At 41.2% G+C, this 16,999-nt stretch overlaps 1 pseudogene; it reads right to left on the bottom strand.

The window, feature by feature from the left end:
• Positions 1 to 16,784, bottom strand: part of LOC148037810 (TPR repeat-containing protein ZIP4-like) — a 64,436-nt pseudogene extending 47,652 nt beyond the window's left edge.
• Between the last annotated feature and the right edge of the window lie 215 nt (positions 16,785 to 16,999).

The raw sequence follows: 16,999 nt of genomic DNA, 5'->3' as shown, positions 1-16,999 counted from the left end.
GTCAAAGTCATAGTTCTGCAATGTAGCTACCCATCTGCGTTGTTTGGGGGTAAGATTAGATTGGGAGAGGAAGTATTTGAGGACCCTGTGGTCGCTCTTGACCCTAAATCTGCTGCCATATAAGTAGTGGTGCCATTTCATAATGGCATGAAGGATGGCCAGCATTTCTTGGTCATATACATTCATGGTCATCTCATTTTCAGCAAGTTTGTGGCTCTCAAATGCTATAACCCCATGCTCTTGTAACAATACAGCCCCTATGCCTCTGCCACTGGCATCACATTGAATGGTGAATTCTTTCAAAAAATCTGGGTAAACCAAGATGGGTGCCGAGGTAAGCAATTCTTTGAGCTGATTAAAGCTCTTATCAGCTATGGCATCCTAGGAGAAGGCCTCTTTCTTAAGTCTATCCGTCAGGGGAGCTGCAATAGTGGCATAATGCCTAATGAATCTGCGATAGAATGATGCGATACCAAGAAATCCTCTAAGTGAAGTGGTATTTGCATGTGTGGGCCAATCTTTAATACATTTCACTTTCTTAGGATCAGCCCTAATTCCATCTTCACTAACGATGTGCCCCAAGTATTCCACCTCCATTTTCATGAAAGAACATTTTGTTTCTTTGGCAAAGAGCCTATGCTGCCTCAATACATTAAAGACTTGCCTCATGTGCCAAAGGTGATCCTTCAGTGATCTACTATAGATGAGGATGCCATCAAAGAAGACCAACACAAATTTGAAAAGAAAGGGCTGAAGTATTTTGTTCATTAAGCTCTGAAAGGTGGCCGGTGCATTAGTTAACCCAAAAGGCATGACCAAGAAATGATAAAGCCCCCTATCAGTCCGAAATGCTATTTTGACTTCATCCCATGTCCTCATGAGGATCTGGTGATAGCCTGACCTCAAATCTATCTTCGTAAAGTACTTAGCCCCCTTGAGTTCATCCAACAAGTCATCTATGCGCGGAATAGGGTACCTCTCCTTCACGGTGATCTTATTAAGATCCCTGTAATCTATGCACATCCTAAAAGATCCATCCTTCTTTTTGACGAATAACACAGGGGAAGCATACAGTGAAGAACTAGGCTCAATGAATCCCATGTCCAGTAATTCTTTGACTTGTCTGGCAACTTCTTCTCTTTCACACCTAGACAATCTGTAAGGTGGCTTGTTCACAGGCTTTGAATGAGGCTCCAGATCTATGGGGTGATCAACCGCCCTATTAGGGGATAGTGTTGTGGGCACTTTGAAGAGGTCCTTGTACTTTTCTAAAAGAGTTTTTAATTATGAATTCTTTACTATTTTAGTGGACTGATCTAGATTTTCTTTATTTAACTGCAATACAAAGATTTGGGACCATTTCTTGAACTCCTTCTTAAGTTGTTTGCTGGTAATGAGTTGAAATTCACTATCATTTTGAATTCCCTGCAATGAATGAGTTGTCTCGCACTGACAAACTCCATATACAACAAGGAGAATTCCATGGTTATAGTGCCCAAAGTTTTCAGCCAATCACAACCCAAGACAATGTCTATAGGCCCCATTTCTAATGCAATTAGATCCACTTGCTGTCCAAAATTTTCAGCAAACTGAATATGAACAGTAGGGCATACTTGTGTGCTAATTTCTTCATCCCCATTGGCAACTTGCACCTTTAATGGTTGCTGTAAATTAGTGGGAAAACACTTCAGCCTGTCCATGATTGCTCTGTTAATGAAACTACAAGTGCTACCACTGTCCATGAGTATAAGCACATCCTTCCCATGAATTTGGCCCTTAATACGCAATGTATTAGGGCTTCTGGATCCTGTCCAAGCATCCATTGATATGGTATAAGGAGTGGCAGCATGTGTTTCAGCATGTGGTTCAATCTTTCTACCCACACTCCATGATAAATGGCCACCGGGGTCAAAAGGAAACGAATCAGTAGGATCAAAAAACTCTTCTTGAACAAACTCTTCATCAGCAATCATCTGTTTCAGCAGTCATCATGAAAGCATGTGTATCTTCAGGGTCCTCCTCTGAGTCCTCAAATACCAACATGCTGTGAACCCGTGACTTAGTATTTCTAAAAGCACATTTTGAAGCATGATCAGCTGTATACTTCTCGCCACACTTAAAACAAAGCCCCTTTTCTTTTCTTTCTTTATAAAAATCCATGGGAATGGATCTTGGACTACCAAAGGCTGAAGCATTTTTATTTCTGTTGTCCCCTTGCCTATTATCCATTCTTGGGGTGTTTGATGTCCTTAAATTGCCTTGTGGTCTTGAAGCATTAAAAGTAGGGTATGTGGGGATTTTTGGAGTGCTGAATAACATGTTACCACCACCATAAATGGTCCCAAACTGCCCTGGCCTTACAGCACCTCTTTGCTGTCCAAAATATGACTGCATGTGTCCTCTTTGTTGCCCAAACACTGGTGGCTGAGATGCCCCTCTTTGCTATCCATACTAAAATGAAGCATCCCGACGATACTTGCGAGAGTACCTTTCACCCAATTCAATAGCTTTGAACAAATCCGATGGGTCTTGAGCTGAAACATCAGCCGAGAGTTGGGGATCCAACCCATACACATACTTGTGTAATTTGGCATCATCACTAATCAACTCAACATACATGGTAAGGTTGAGGAACTAATTTGTATATTCTCTAACAATAAGACCACGCTGTTCAAGGCCATACCATCGGCGAGCAAGCTTTTCTTTCTCCACCGGTGAGACAAATACTTGCACCATGAGTGCCTTGAATACTTCCCATGAGTTTACTTGCTGATTTTCTCTTTTAATGTACCTCCACCATTTATGTGCAAATCCTTCCAAATGGATCGTTGCAAAATGGATCTTCTGGTCATCGTTATGGGGTAGGATGTCAAAATAGTCCTCAAGCTTGGAGAGCCACTCTTCAAGTTCAACTGGGGATGATGATTAACCATTGAATTTTGAGAAGACAATCTTGTCTCTCATCTCTCTTTCATGATTAGGTGGCTGTCCCACATATCCAAACTGAGGGTGATCCATGTGGCTACCCAAAAATGAACCATTGCTAGAGAAATTTCTACCAAAAGATGGTTGAGCTCGTATAAATGGCATGGGGCCTTGTGATGACTGAAAATTTCCCCTCATTGCATTGTTCATGGGCTCCTCTTGTCTATGTGAAGGCTCCCCCTATTCTAAAGTGTTGTTAGGAATGCCTATTCTCCCCAAAATGCCTTGAGAGCTCGTATTTGCTGCATTCACTGGTGGAGCCGTCACTCGTCAGCATGCATACCCGATCTATCTTCATGTTTCTTCCCTTTCATTTGGAATTCCATCTTCTTAGTATGTAAACAGGAAAAGTGTGGCAGTCAAAGGGATGAATTGAGTTATGACGTTAGATATCAAGTCTAGTGAATGTAGGATGCGTTCACATGGAAAAACATAAAACTATTCAAAATGGGATGGCGGATGAACCGTAAGTCGAAACAAGGGTGTATAAAAAGGAAAAACGGCCAGTTTGAAGGGACGAACAAGGCTATAAGATTGGATGTGAGTCTTAGTGAACGTAGGGTACGTTCACATGAAAAAATGACAAAACAAAGGATAAATGAAAACAAACAAGGAACAGCCCCAAGGACAAGGTGAAATAGAATGGATAAGTGGGGAAGGGACCCCATCAGAGCATAAAAAATGAATTTTTGTATTTGGAGGTGGATAGATGTATTTCCATTATGATATGCAGAACAGATGCGTAGGGACGCGTCCCCACACTTAAGACCTTACCGAGAAGGGTTAGATGCAGCAACATAACCTAGAACTCATCAACTGACTAAATGCTTGCATCCCCACACTTAAAACATGACGTACACTTGCAAGCATAAGGAGAATGTTAGAAAGACTTGGCCCATTTTGTGTATGGTCGAAGGAACTGTCACTGCTACAAAAGGGTTGGAGTCGACTACAGGAGGTATCGCAACTCGCTTCAATGTTCAGCCAGCATGGCAAGAACCATGCAACAGCACCTAGGGAGGTAGTTGGTTGATGAAAAAGATTTATTTCCATGATGATATGCAGAACAGATGCGCAGGGACGCGTCCCCACACTTAAGACCTTACCGAGCAGGGTTAGATGTAGCAACATAACCTAGAACTTGTCAGCTAACTGAACACTGGCATCCCCACACTTAAAACATTACGTACACTTGTAAGTATAAGAAGAAGGTTAGAAAGACTTGGCCCGTTTCGCGTATGGTCGAAGGAACTGTCACTGCTACAGAAGGGTTAGAGTTGGCTACAAGAGGTATCACAACTCACTACAGTGTTCAGTCAACATGGCAGGGACCATGCAGCAGCACCTACGGAGGTAGCTGGTTGATGAAATCCATCGGGGGAGGTGTCGTTAACAAAGGATAGTCACTCAACTCATTGGCACTCGGATGGGATAAGAGAACAATCACTCGCCCCATAACTTACATCACTCGAGGTAATATTGATGGAAACCCAGATCTCACACCCCGGTTTAGGAATCGACAAGAGGGTGGTGCAGAGGGAGTATGCCAAGGTGCACAATTGATGGTGCATTAGTGCATCCAACCCGTCTGGCATAGGTGCAAGGAGGAAGGCCAAGGAGCCTTGTAGTGCAGTGTACAGAACAGAGTGGCGTGTCCTGTGCTGATGGCAGAGACCCATCCCATGGGTGCATAAGGAAATAGAAATGTACCTGACGCCAATTGTTGTAACATCCCTCAATCCTCACCTTGCAATAATGGATTGAAAAACCATCCGTCACACTCAGCCCACCTCTATCTCACACTCTGTTGAAAGATACTGAGGGTAGCCCATTCCTGAAACCCATTAATGTAATCCTCACTGTTACTTGTGCAGAGCTTGTATGCCTTGTGCTCTTTTGATGGTGCAACAGTGCATCCCACCCTACGTTGGCATACAGTGCAAGAAGGAAGGCTATGGAGCCTTATGGTGCATTGCACAGGAACAGATCATGCATTGTGCATTGAGAGGCCCATCCCGTGCATGCAACACTCCGTTCACACATCTCACCTCTCATTTGATTTGAAGGGAAAAACTAGTCACTCACCCCATCCTCTGTCTCACTCTCTGATAGATACAAAGGGCAGCCCATACGCACATCCCCATCCTATTAGGATGAAAGCTCACATCACTCAAGGGGTTGGTGATGAAGATCATGTCGGCTGTTGTTGTCATCAGGATCTTAAAGATGAGACGTACCCAAGGAGGCAGCCAACAAGTTTGGTATTTCAATGATTTGTAAGAGAGGTCGTCTGTTGAGAAGGGGGTAGATCGACTGATATTGCAGAGACAGCGCGCCAAGGGAGGTGGCTTCAAAGTACTTGTTGAAAAGGTGTTGTTAGTGAGTCAGCTACCCTAAACTGTGGGGTGTTACCACCTTTTCCACAGTCAGCTTCTCACCCAAGGGTGTTTCCACCTTTTCTTGGAACGAGGCATGTTATGACAGGGAATTTCTTCATTTTCTCCCATATTAGTTTTGTTTTTTTTTTCTTTTTTTTTCCCTTTTTTTCGTTAAGAAAGAGAATGGTAGAAATACCATGTGTCAAGACCAACCACACCACCGTTGTTGGATTAGGCGAGAAGAGAACAAGGTCGGGTTGAGAGGTACCTGTGAAAGGCTAGCAGAACGAGACTGCCTCATAAGGAGAATCATAAGGGCTATCAAAAGCACGAAGAGAAAGACAATGTGCGAAGCCCAAAAGGGAGAGGGTAGGTCAACTGTGATTGTCAAGATCCCCAGGGAGGGAAATACTTCTTTAGACGATAGCCATTGACCAGGAAAGGATCATTAGAGGCATCAACGGTCTGCACCTAAACAGAGCCATTAGGATCGATAGCAAGTATCTTGTATGGGCCCATCCACCATTGTTGAAGCTTGCCAAGAAACATGCCAAATCTCGAATCATAGGCTAGGACAAGATCACCTTCTTTGAACTCCTTGTGCTTGATGAAACTATCATGATAGGCCTTGCGTCGCGCTTGAGTGGTTTTTGTGTTTTAGAGTTGCGGTCACCGAGGACACATTTCTTTGCGTTGCCGCGAGAGGGAGCAAGCAAATAGAGATAAGGCTGACCTGAGATGCGTTGAGTGTGGAATCACTCATCTCTTTGTCAATTGCCCTAGGCGGAGACCATCCTCTAGTTCGGGAAACAAACCATTGGTTCCATTGGGGTTGTTCGGCATCAAGACACTCCATGGGGAGGCCACTCCTATCCCGTTGCATGTCATGACCCACGCGCAAATGAAGTAGGCTAGCATATCATTGCCAAGGCCTAGCAACATTGATGCAACCTCAGTTGGAAAGAAGAGTCGAAGACAAGGGAACAAAAGACTAGATGCTAAGGCCACCGTCAATACTAGGAGTGTCACAACACTACTTGTGGGAAGAAAGGTCATTGACACAGAGGAAGAGGCATCGGCTCCACAGATGACTAAAAGGGGAAGTGCTAAGGTCGGGGAGTACCCCAACCCAAAGTGTCAACTCGAAGCCATCGAGAAGGTAAAAGAATGGGTGTAGGAGGCCCATGAGGACCTAAAAGACACTCATCCCATACTAGAAGACGAGATCAATAATCTCTCAAGCATGAGTGCATCAATCTCTCTACCACGACCAAAATCAAGGAAGGCGATAACACCACAAGCAACGTCACCTAGACAAAGGCTAAATGCTTCGAGCCAGCAACACAATCAAGGCCATTGGCCAAGAACCTCAGACTTAGGAGAGAGGCAAGTGACTAGCAACCTCCTCAATACACTAGTGACCACCCCTGTAACTCTAAGCTTGGGCAACCTGCTTAGGCAACATCCAAGGCTATGGCTAGAGCTGAAATAGTGAGTCGAAGAACAAAACGAGCCAATTACCACACAGACTTGTTTGGGCACGATGCAAAAACTCAAATACCGAGTCTGACATTGCATTCCATGCCTAAATCCTTCCATCTCAATGCTTTTTGGGAAGGCACGAAAATGTATGCAATATTGCCTGTCCTAGCTCTGGGGGATATCACAAGAAAGGACGTTGTACACAGGGGCAAGAGTGAATGTGCTAAGCCATGCAGTACTCTAGACACTGAGGGTAACCCACCGGTCGAGATTTCTAGGTTCAATGTCATGTTGGCTGATGGAATAAAGGTGAAACCATTTGGAGTATTAAAAATTTGGCCAGTGAAGATTGCAAAAATCCAATTCTTAGTTGACTTCATAGTCATGAAGGGAGTGGACTATGACATCCTACTAGGCCGACCCTGGATGTACAACATGAGAGTCATAGAAGACTGGGGCAATGGTCTCACCTTCTTAGCCAATAGAATAGAGGGTGTATGAGTAGAGATGGACACTTGGAAGACTACGCCAGTCGACCTAGATGCTATCTCCACCATGCTAAAGGCCAACAAAAAACAGATTAGGGGATCCTATGGGGCCCTTACCAAGTATATCCCATGCCTTGAGAATGAGGAAGACTGGATGCATGTTCTCGCTACCATCAATCTATTGTTCTCAAACACTAAGTATTACAAACACAACATCAAGGCAATTGGTAAGCTCAAGGACACACCTTCCGTGCCAGTCTACATGATGACCCGGAGCCTACGTGAAAGACCCAATCATGTTGCATTCCAAGTCCCAAACAATAGACGAGAGCTCCTGGAGATTCTAGAGTACTTGATCGACAAGTCACTAGCAATCCAACAACGAATCTTAAGCCACTCCAAGACCTTTTGGACAAGCCTAAATGGCATTGTTCCAAGACACATGATTTAAACTTGAGATAAAATTGGGATCTAATCCTTGACCAGCAAGAAGACATATGTCAGAACTTGGAAAATGATGAGCAACTGGACAAAGATAGCTCTGACGACAAATGTGAGGACTACTACTCTGTCAGTGATGAGAGCGAAAGGGAAATCGATACTCTGGAGTAGGCGTATAATCAAGCAAATACGAGTAGACCCTAGACCATGCAAGGAGAGTGCACTTAGAGTAGAGAAAGGAGTCAGATGCAAGGACTGCGATCGAACTTAGTTGGAGCACACGGGGGCAATCAACTACGAATAGGCATACCTAGCCTAGCCGAGTGATACACCACTGCTGCAAACGGACTCACCTTCTGAGCTACAACCACCATGAGAGAGCCCCTCTTCTAGCAAAGATGGAGAGTTAGATTTTGAATTGGAAGCTAGCTCAGATAGTGACCCTGAAATACCTCGGCCTCCCATGGCTAGATGCACTAAGGGGGACCTACCCATCCACCTATGATGCCGACAATTAATGGAGGAATGACGAACATTGAGCAAAGTAATGAGGATAGAAGAACAACGAAACCCACAAGACCTGCCAAAATGATTCACGAAGTTCAAAAAGGGAGATAGGGTGGTGATCTTGTTGGGAGCCAAACGACAAGGGCAATGCAAGTGAACCAATCGAGGGACCCACCAAGGTCAAGGAGGTTAATTCAGCTAGGGAAGGGGAGACCCCACAACCTGTCTTTATAGCCAATGACTTGACTAAGCAAGATGAACCAAGTCTTATTCCTCTCTTGTGAGAGTATGTAGACATATGTGCTTGGTCCCTAGAAGAGCTCAAAGGGGTAGACCCGAGTGCAGTGACTCACAACATACCCATGACACCTGATGCAACACCGGTCAAACATCAACCATATCCCATGAATCCAAAGCATGCCCATGTTGTCAAGGAAGAAATTGACAAGCTAATGAGGGTAGGATTCATCTACGAATTTGAACACACGGACTGGGTCTCCTCCATAGTTATTGTATTAAAGAAGAATAAAAAGATTAGAGTGTGTGTCAATTACAAGAAGGTAAACACAACTACAAAGAGAGATAATTACCCACTACCATACACCAAGCACATGCTCAAGAGAGTGGATGGCAAAGAGACCTACAGTTTTCTGGATGGTTTCTCTGGATACAATCAGGTGCAAGTGCTTCCTAACGATAGGCATAAGACCGCATTTGCCACTGAATGGGGAGTCTTTGCCTACATAATCATGCATTTTGGATTGACTAACATGGCAGCCACTTTCCAATGACTGATGTGTACAATATTCAAAGGCATGCTGAGGAAGGAGTTAGAGGTCTTCGTGGATGACTTGTGTGTTCACTCTACTTGGCGAGAATACTTAGATAGGGTCCGAGTAGTCTTTGAATGATGTCAATTATACCGCCTCTCATTGAACCCCTTGAAGTGCTAGTTCTAGGTGAAGCATAGATGTATCCTAGGCCACATTGTGTCAAAGAATGGCATTGCCACAGATTCCTCAAAGATCAAGGTCATTGTCAATCTTCAATCCCCAACTAATTACAAGGGTGTTCAATGCTTTTTAGGACATACAATGTATTATCGACTGTTTGTGTTAAACTATGCATTGATTGCTAGACCTCTATACAAGCTGTTGATTATATTCGAATGGACCGAGGAATGCCAACACGCATATGAGGAACTAAAAAAAGCTCTAACCATAGCACCGATACTATGAGCCCTAGATTGGACACTCACGTTTCACATGCACATCGACGCTTCAAAATTCGCCATAGGAGCTATGTTGTGCCAACCTGGTGAACACAACCTGGACTATCCAATGAGCTTTGCTAGCAGACAACTCATTGAGACTGAAATGAATTACTCAACAACGGAGAGAGAGGGCTTAGACATAGTATTTGCCGTAAAGAAATTTTGACGTTATCTTCTGGCTATGCCTTTTACTTTCTTTGTTGACCATCAAGCCTTGTTGTATCTGGTTAACAAACCATGTGCTACATGACACATTGCTGGATGGCTTCTTCTACTTTTGGAGTTTGATTTCTCCATGATGGTGCATAGAGGGAAACAACATTACATGGCTGACCAGCTGTCTTGTATCCCCACAGGAGAAGCGACTGGACAGGGCATTGTGGACCAACTACCAGATGCACATCTATTCTACTTGTCCAATGAAAAATATTTGTTTAGAGCTGACATGACACCATATTGGGCAGATGGCATAGTTCAAGTGCTTAAACATTGACTTCTGGAAATGACCGATAGAAAAAGGCCTGACTTAGGTCTTTTCTATTGGTCAACTTTACAGACTGGGGCAAGACAGGTTATTGCACAGATGCATGTGTGAGCAGGAGATGCATGACATGTTGACAGAGGCACACGACGGAATTGTAGGAGGACATTTCAACAGAGACATGATAGCCTACAAGGTGTTGCATTCCCAATTGTGGTGGCCCGCCCTCTTCCAAGATGATGTGGCACGATTTGTGAAGCATTGTGACGAGGACTAAAGTTCCAATTCATAAGAATCACATGGAGCTAACCCCAATTATTGCATGACAATCCTTCGAGAAATGGGGGATCAACTTCATTGGACCCATTAGTCCTGCAGCATAGTATTCACAAGCCAAGTATATCATTGTGGCTACCGATTATCTGACAAAATGGGCAGAAGTGCGAGCTACAAAAAAGAATGACGCTCGGACCACTGCTAAGTTCCTATGGGAGCAAGTGATCCCACTATTCAACTACCTCATGGAACTAGTTAGTGACCAAGGCACACACTCCATCAACGAAATGATAGCTCACCTCCTATCCTCCTTCCTAATCATCCATAAAAAATCCTCACCTTATTAGCCACAAGAAAATGGTCAAGCTGAATCAACAAATAAAACCCTAGTAAATGTTGTCTGTGCTTCACCTAGTGATTGGGATAACAAGCTGATGGCGGCCTTGTGGGCCTACTACATGGCTTATAACACACCTATAGGAAACCCCCTTTAGATTGACATATGGTACAAAGGCAATCCTCCCCTTGGAATTCTTTGTACCAAGCCTCAGGATAGCCCTTCAAGAAAGATGGGATGGGAAGGGGGCATGGACAGAACACTTGATTAAACTCAAACGCTTAACGAAAACCCAGCTTCTAGCCACCCATGCGCTCAAGGATATGCGAGAAGGAAAGATGCAAAAGCTGGTTTGACAAGCATGTCAAGCAATGCGACTTTGAACAGGATGACTTAGTACTGTTATACTCAATTAAAGGACATAATCAAAAGCTAAAGTTTCGGGGGCTAGGACCTTTTAAGGTTTGAACCATCAGCCGACTTGGCAACATAGAACTAGAAACCCTAGAGGGTGATAGCATAGACTTATCCAATGGCAGCCGCATAAAGAAGTATTTTCCTCCCACACACCCATTGCATGAGACCCTAATGCTAGCACCCCCTCTCCATGTACGAGTAGCCACTATCACTAAGGTGGATGGTGAGGATGAGGAAGTAGTACCACCAGCTTACCTATGCATGACAGTCACTACTAAACACACATGCACCATCAATGCATTGATCGATGAATGAGCTGATTTTAATATCTTGACTCATGACCATTGGACCCAAATTGGCAAAACCGCAATTGCAGCCCCCACTAATGCTAGTCTCATCCCTTATGGAGGCCAACCCTACACGTTGTTAGGAAAATGCAAGGTTGTAGTTTCTGTCGAGTCTAAAAGTGTGCCGATAATCTTCTATGTGTTTCCCAACACTAAGAATGCATGCACGAAATTGCTATTAGGACAAACTTTCAAAAAGCAAGCTCATTGCAATGTTGACTATCAGTCGTTTTGAGTGAAGATGTTCCAGGAAATCTTAGTTGCATCTTGACCAACAATTAGCAGCAATTTATTTGTAGGAGAAGATCACTTCTTGACCAAATTTGAATAATTGTAACCTCGATAAATTGTGGTAGCTCACTATCCCCAATTGCTACTATGGTAAAGTAGCAGCCTTTGAAGATTTGGCAGATCATATTGGGGAGTTTCTTGAAGACCAACATGAGGAAGATCATGAATATCATGACTACATGAGGAAGACCATGGGTTTCTATTTTATTTTAGTGCTTATGCTTTTGTAAATCCATGGGCATATGTAGATGATCCTATGGATGATGATACTTGTGGCTTAGTGGAAGATGATCCAATGCATAGCAGGGGACGATAGTTTTCCTTTTGATTTAGGAGGATAACATGATAATTTTCATTTTGATCTAGGAGGAAAACTCTTCATTTTGAAACATTAAAGCTATTTTTGGACAAGCTTACATTATAAACTCTTCAAGTTATCCTTGTAAGAAGGTTATATCAATTAGGCCCCATTTTCTTAGCATTATTCCACTATTGAGTCTTCATAGAAAGCTTTCTATTTTACATCAATTTAAATTTTGAATTAACTATAGGAAAAAATGATCCACATATACTAATAATATATAAAATTAGCTTTTCATGGAGCCATCATACGCCCTAATTGGATCAATCGGGGAAAACTTGTGATAGATTTGCTATAGTAGAGTCTACATTGGACATCATAGAGTCACACTATCAAACGAAAAAACTCTTAACTAAAGTATTGGTGACCAAGACTTCATCTTTATGGTTCCACACTAATACCTACATATTGTATTTATTCCATAGCTTATGACTCATCAGTCATATTCTAGAATACTTGAATATTATAGATTCTTTGTAATGTTTAAATAGAGTACTACTTTGCCCCTTTCCACCACTTGGAAAAACACTGTAATAAGTACCGTCTTGTTTTTGAGGATTAAAACATAAAAATAGAGATGACTTGTAGGAAAAAGAAATTATGGGCATATTTGAATAATACTTAGTGTCACATTGACCTAAGTATAAAAGGTGTGAAGGAAAATTGTATATGCACCAATTAAATAATATAACTCTATCCTTTCACCTTCTCTTATAAATTAGTTGGATCCTTCACTTCCCTCATTTAATCTCAATCATCATTTAGGTCATATTAGCTATGTAAGAAAAATATTTTATTTGCTCCTCTATTCCCTAAAACCTCCTTGGTCCATCTACCATTTCATCAATAAATGTAGGCACATGAGTATTTTTATCATAAAGCCTCTTTACCCATTTTGACAATGGCTTTTTAGGTGTGATGGTAGGTTGATGAATCATCTCCTTATCATCCAAAGATAATGCTTCCTCCTCCTTAAGGATAGGTCTAGCTCTTGGGACAATGGACTACTTCTTCATTTATTAATAAAGTAGAAAACTTTCATTGGTCTTCTCTATATGTGGCATGGTTGCTCCTTGAACACTACATTATAGCTTGCTATGATCTTATTTGCCTCTTGTTCATATAGTTTAGAATCCTTTTACTCATCATTATAACCCAAAAACATATATTTTTTACTTTTTGGCTTTAAATTATTCATATTATCCTTTGTAACATGTGTATAGCATCCATATCCAAAAGCTCTAAAGTGTGAGGTCTATAGATGGTTTCTTATGACTACAAGCCTCATGAGTTTTTACACATGTAGATAATTGAGGTTTTTCTAAATCCTTTTTCTTGTTGTCCCATGAGAAAAAATTAGAAATTAAAATCAAAAGGACTATGAGAAAAGAGGGGGGGCTATCAAGAGCGCTCATACCAATGTAAAAGATTCCTACTGTAACTGAGAAATATATTGATCTTCTACTAAAAATTTAGAAAAATGACAAAGAAATACACAATCATGACCATGCCATAGATCAATCTTTCATTAATCCAATGACACAAGGTAGCCATACCTACAAATAAAGAAAGTATAGAAATGGATTCTTGGTACACACCCCAAGCTAGTACTAGATCTAGAAGATTAGTTTTTATAAAATGGGCAAAAGTCCATGTCTCCATTTTTATACATTTCCCTAATACTAGTAACTATGGGTAATTTTCTATCCCTAATACTAGTTATTAAGGCTAAGTTTTTCCTAAGGTTACGACTAAATTTTTCCTACATTACAAAAAAGCATGGTGATACCTACAACATCAATGATCCTTATTTTGTTGGGTATCCATTTGATCCTATTAGTTATTTCACTTCAAAGATAGCTACCTCATGATGTTGATATGAATACTCATCGCCAAACTTAAGAAGGCTTGGAATTAAGGGAAGTCTTTGTGAAATAATGGATCTTCATGAATCATAAAATAGGGGAAAACAATTTGTATTAAATTTCTACATTAAAATTAATTGTCCTAACCATGCCAAACTTCAATTTTTATGACATGGATGGGTACTTTGGGATATATTCTACATGTTTATACCTCATTTGTCTCATTTGGGTTCCTACCCAAAGCTATGGCCCTTTCAATAATTATGGTATTTTCTTCTCATGGAGGAATCCTCAATGCTTTATGGATAATATTCAATATCAAACCCTCATAATCAATTTTTTTCATGTGATCCATCTTTTGTACTCTTGCCACTCTCAAGCTTTGAGGATAAAGATTTTTTAGGCAGGGTGACTTGTAATGTAGAAAAAATTTAGCCTTAACCTTAGCAAAAATTTAGCCTTAGTCACTAGTATTAAGGACATGTATAAAACGGGAGACATATAACATTTTGCTATCTTTTGCTCATTTTACAAAACTTGATCTTCTAGAGGGTGTATACCAAGAATTCACATCTATACTTTTTTAAATTTGCAAACATGGCTACCTTGTGTCATGGAATTAATGGAAGATTAATCTATGGCATGGCCATGATTGTGCATCTATTTGACATTTCTCTATTTCTTTAGAAGTAGATTAGTATACTTCTTGGTTGAAGTAGGACTCTTTTACACCAACTAGATAGCATTCATAGAATCTAAATGCAAGATAGGATTCATAGAAGTAATACCAAGGTCTTTAACTAGATAGCCTAACCATAATGCCTCCTTGGAAGCCTCAATGGCACAATGTACTAAATGTTGATAGTAGACAAGGTAGTGCATTTCTAGACCCTAGACATCCAAGAACAATACCTCCAACAAAGGTGAAGACATAGCAAGAGGTGAACTTCCTATTGTCTGCATGTTGTGCATAATCTGAGTTAGTGTAGCCCCCCACAACTCCAATAACTTGGCTACCATTGCAAAGATATAAGTCTATAGTGCCTTTAAGGTATCTCATGATACCCTTCATGGCATCCCAATGTTGGTAGCCAATTATTTCCATGCAACAAGCCAAAACTCCTATTGCTATAATAGAGTAAAAGTGCATAAATAACTTAGCCAATATTTAACCTACTAGGGTTAAGTATGAAAGGCTAAGTTGTAACTAGCCTAGCATCTTTTTGCCATTTTACATCATTACATATTTGAGGTCTCAACCTCCCACCATCTAAGAGGGTGCATACTCTTGGCCACCATAGCTTGGGGTGCATACCATGCTACATCCTCTCATCATTTGATTCTTAGTCAACAATGGTGATATCATTTCATGCCTAGCCACCTTGGCTATGGTTTCTTGGTTAAATAGTCTATTTCTTTGTATTTTCAGTTTAATGGCTTCTTGTGGGAATTAGTTCCTTTACATTAGTATCAGAGCAATAGTTCAGATCCTGTCAGAAGTCATTTCGTGCATTAGATCTAGTTGTAGTGACTAGGGAGTGGAAACCGTTGTTAAATTTTAGTCATAGGAGTTGGTTCTTCCATAACTGGGGTTAGACATGGAGATTAAAAACAAATTGTGACCAAGATAGAGGTTCTTGGCATGACCCAATGAATAATGGTGGGCTCTAGTTATTTTAGCAGGTCATCATTGAATTTTGGCTTATTTTGAAGGACATTTTTTAAAGGAGAGTTTAGGAGACTAAAGGGGACTAAAGTTACCTCTACTTTTTGAAAGTAGGGTTCATCTTCTTCTTCCTCATCTCTCTCAAGCTTTTCTCTAAGCTTAAACTGTAGATTTCCCTGCATATGTTCTTTATTTTACATTAATGACTTGAATGCTTGTCAAAGCCTCATTCTACTTGACACATGGAGTATGGTCATAACCATTCTTAGAGGGTTTGCTTCAAAATGTGGTTAGCGAGATCATATAAAAATGCACTATCCTAAAGCTTTATGAGATAAACATAGAAGGTAAGGCCAGGAGGAGGGTACAATGTTGCTAGCTGCGATGAGAAGTGATTCCTTTGAGATCCTCTTATGCATTCCATTGGTTGTTCAAGAGCCCGGTGTCATTCCCACAGGCCTTGGAAAAGGAAGGCTCATCAAATCTCAGCAAGAGCCTGATGTCATTCCTACAAAGGGCCAAGTATTACCATCTTCTTCTCCACCAATGTTCATTAAATACCTCTACCTTGCAATCCCTAGCAAACACTCAGCTGAGTTGGAAGCAAGCTTAATTCCATGGGCCCTTTAGGAAGGGGATTTGTGATTATGCATGAGAATGGTATGGAATCTTGCTTTGTAACCACTGAACTAGTAAACGATAACCATTAGGGAGAGGAATAAGGCATGTACGTGCTGCAATAGGACAATGTCTCTCTCTATGTTCATAGTGTTTAGTACTCAAAAGAGCTTTGATTTCCTTCTCCTTGTCAAGGCAAGGAATATGATCAACTTCACCTTTAAAATTGCAAAGTGTCCATACAATTGTTGAGGCTTCTTTGACTTGTTTTGGTTGAAGTTCATCATTTGTAGACATATCCTCTTGTCTAGTCTCCTTGATTGTCTTCTTTTCAAGATTTTCATAAAAAAATGTTTTCATATTCTAAGAGTGTGTCGTATGAACTTCGCTTTCCTTTTATTCTCACCTTCTCTTTCTCTGTTTTAGATTTGCTTTCCTGGGTATCCCAATCATTAATTGTGTCATTGTATTCTATTTCAATTTCAATGTTATCGTGAATGGACTTCTCTGATTTCTTTGTTGCGGCCTTTTCAATATCACTAGCGGCTTCTCCTGTGTCTTCTTCATTCATACTTAATTCAGAGTATCTTCCTTCTTTTTGTTTCTCCCTCTTCCTCCTTTCCAAGAGGCTTGCCAGCTAACCTATTTTTAAGGTAAAGATCCTAGGGCAAAGCTCATTTCACCTACAGATTGAAAATGGGATTCACTCAATTCAACCTTATGATGCTTCATTAGTTTTTCAAATGGAAATGATAAAGTGACAAGAGATTCTTATGTTGGCAAGAG

The sequence above is a fragment of the Lygodium microphyllum genome, chromosome 4 (genome assembly GCF_053477565.2).
Source record: "Lygodium microphyllum isolate KBCC chromosome 4, Lygodium_microphyllum_v1.1.10, whole genome shotgun sequence".
NCBI classification, from domain to species: domain Eukaryota; kingdom Viridiplantae; phylum Streptophyta; class Polypodiopsida; order Schizaeales; family Lygodiaceae; genus Lygodium; species Lygodium microphyllum.
This window is presented reverse-complemented; position numbering and strand designations above follow the sequence as displayed.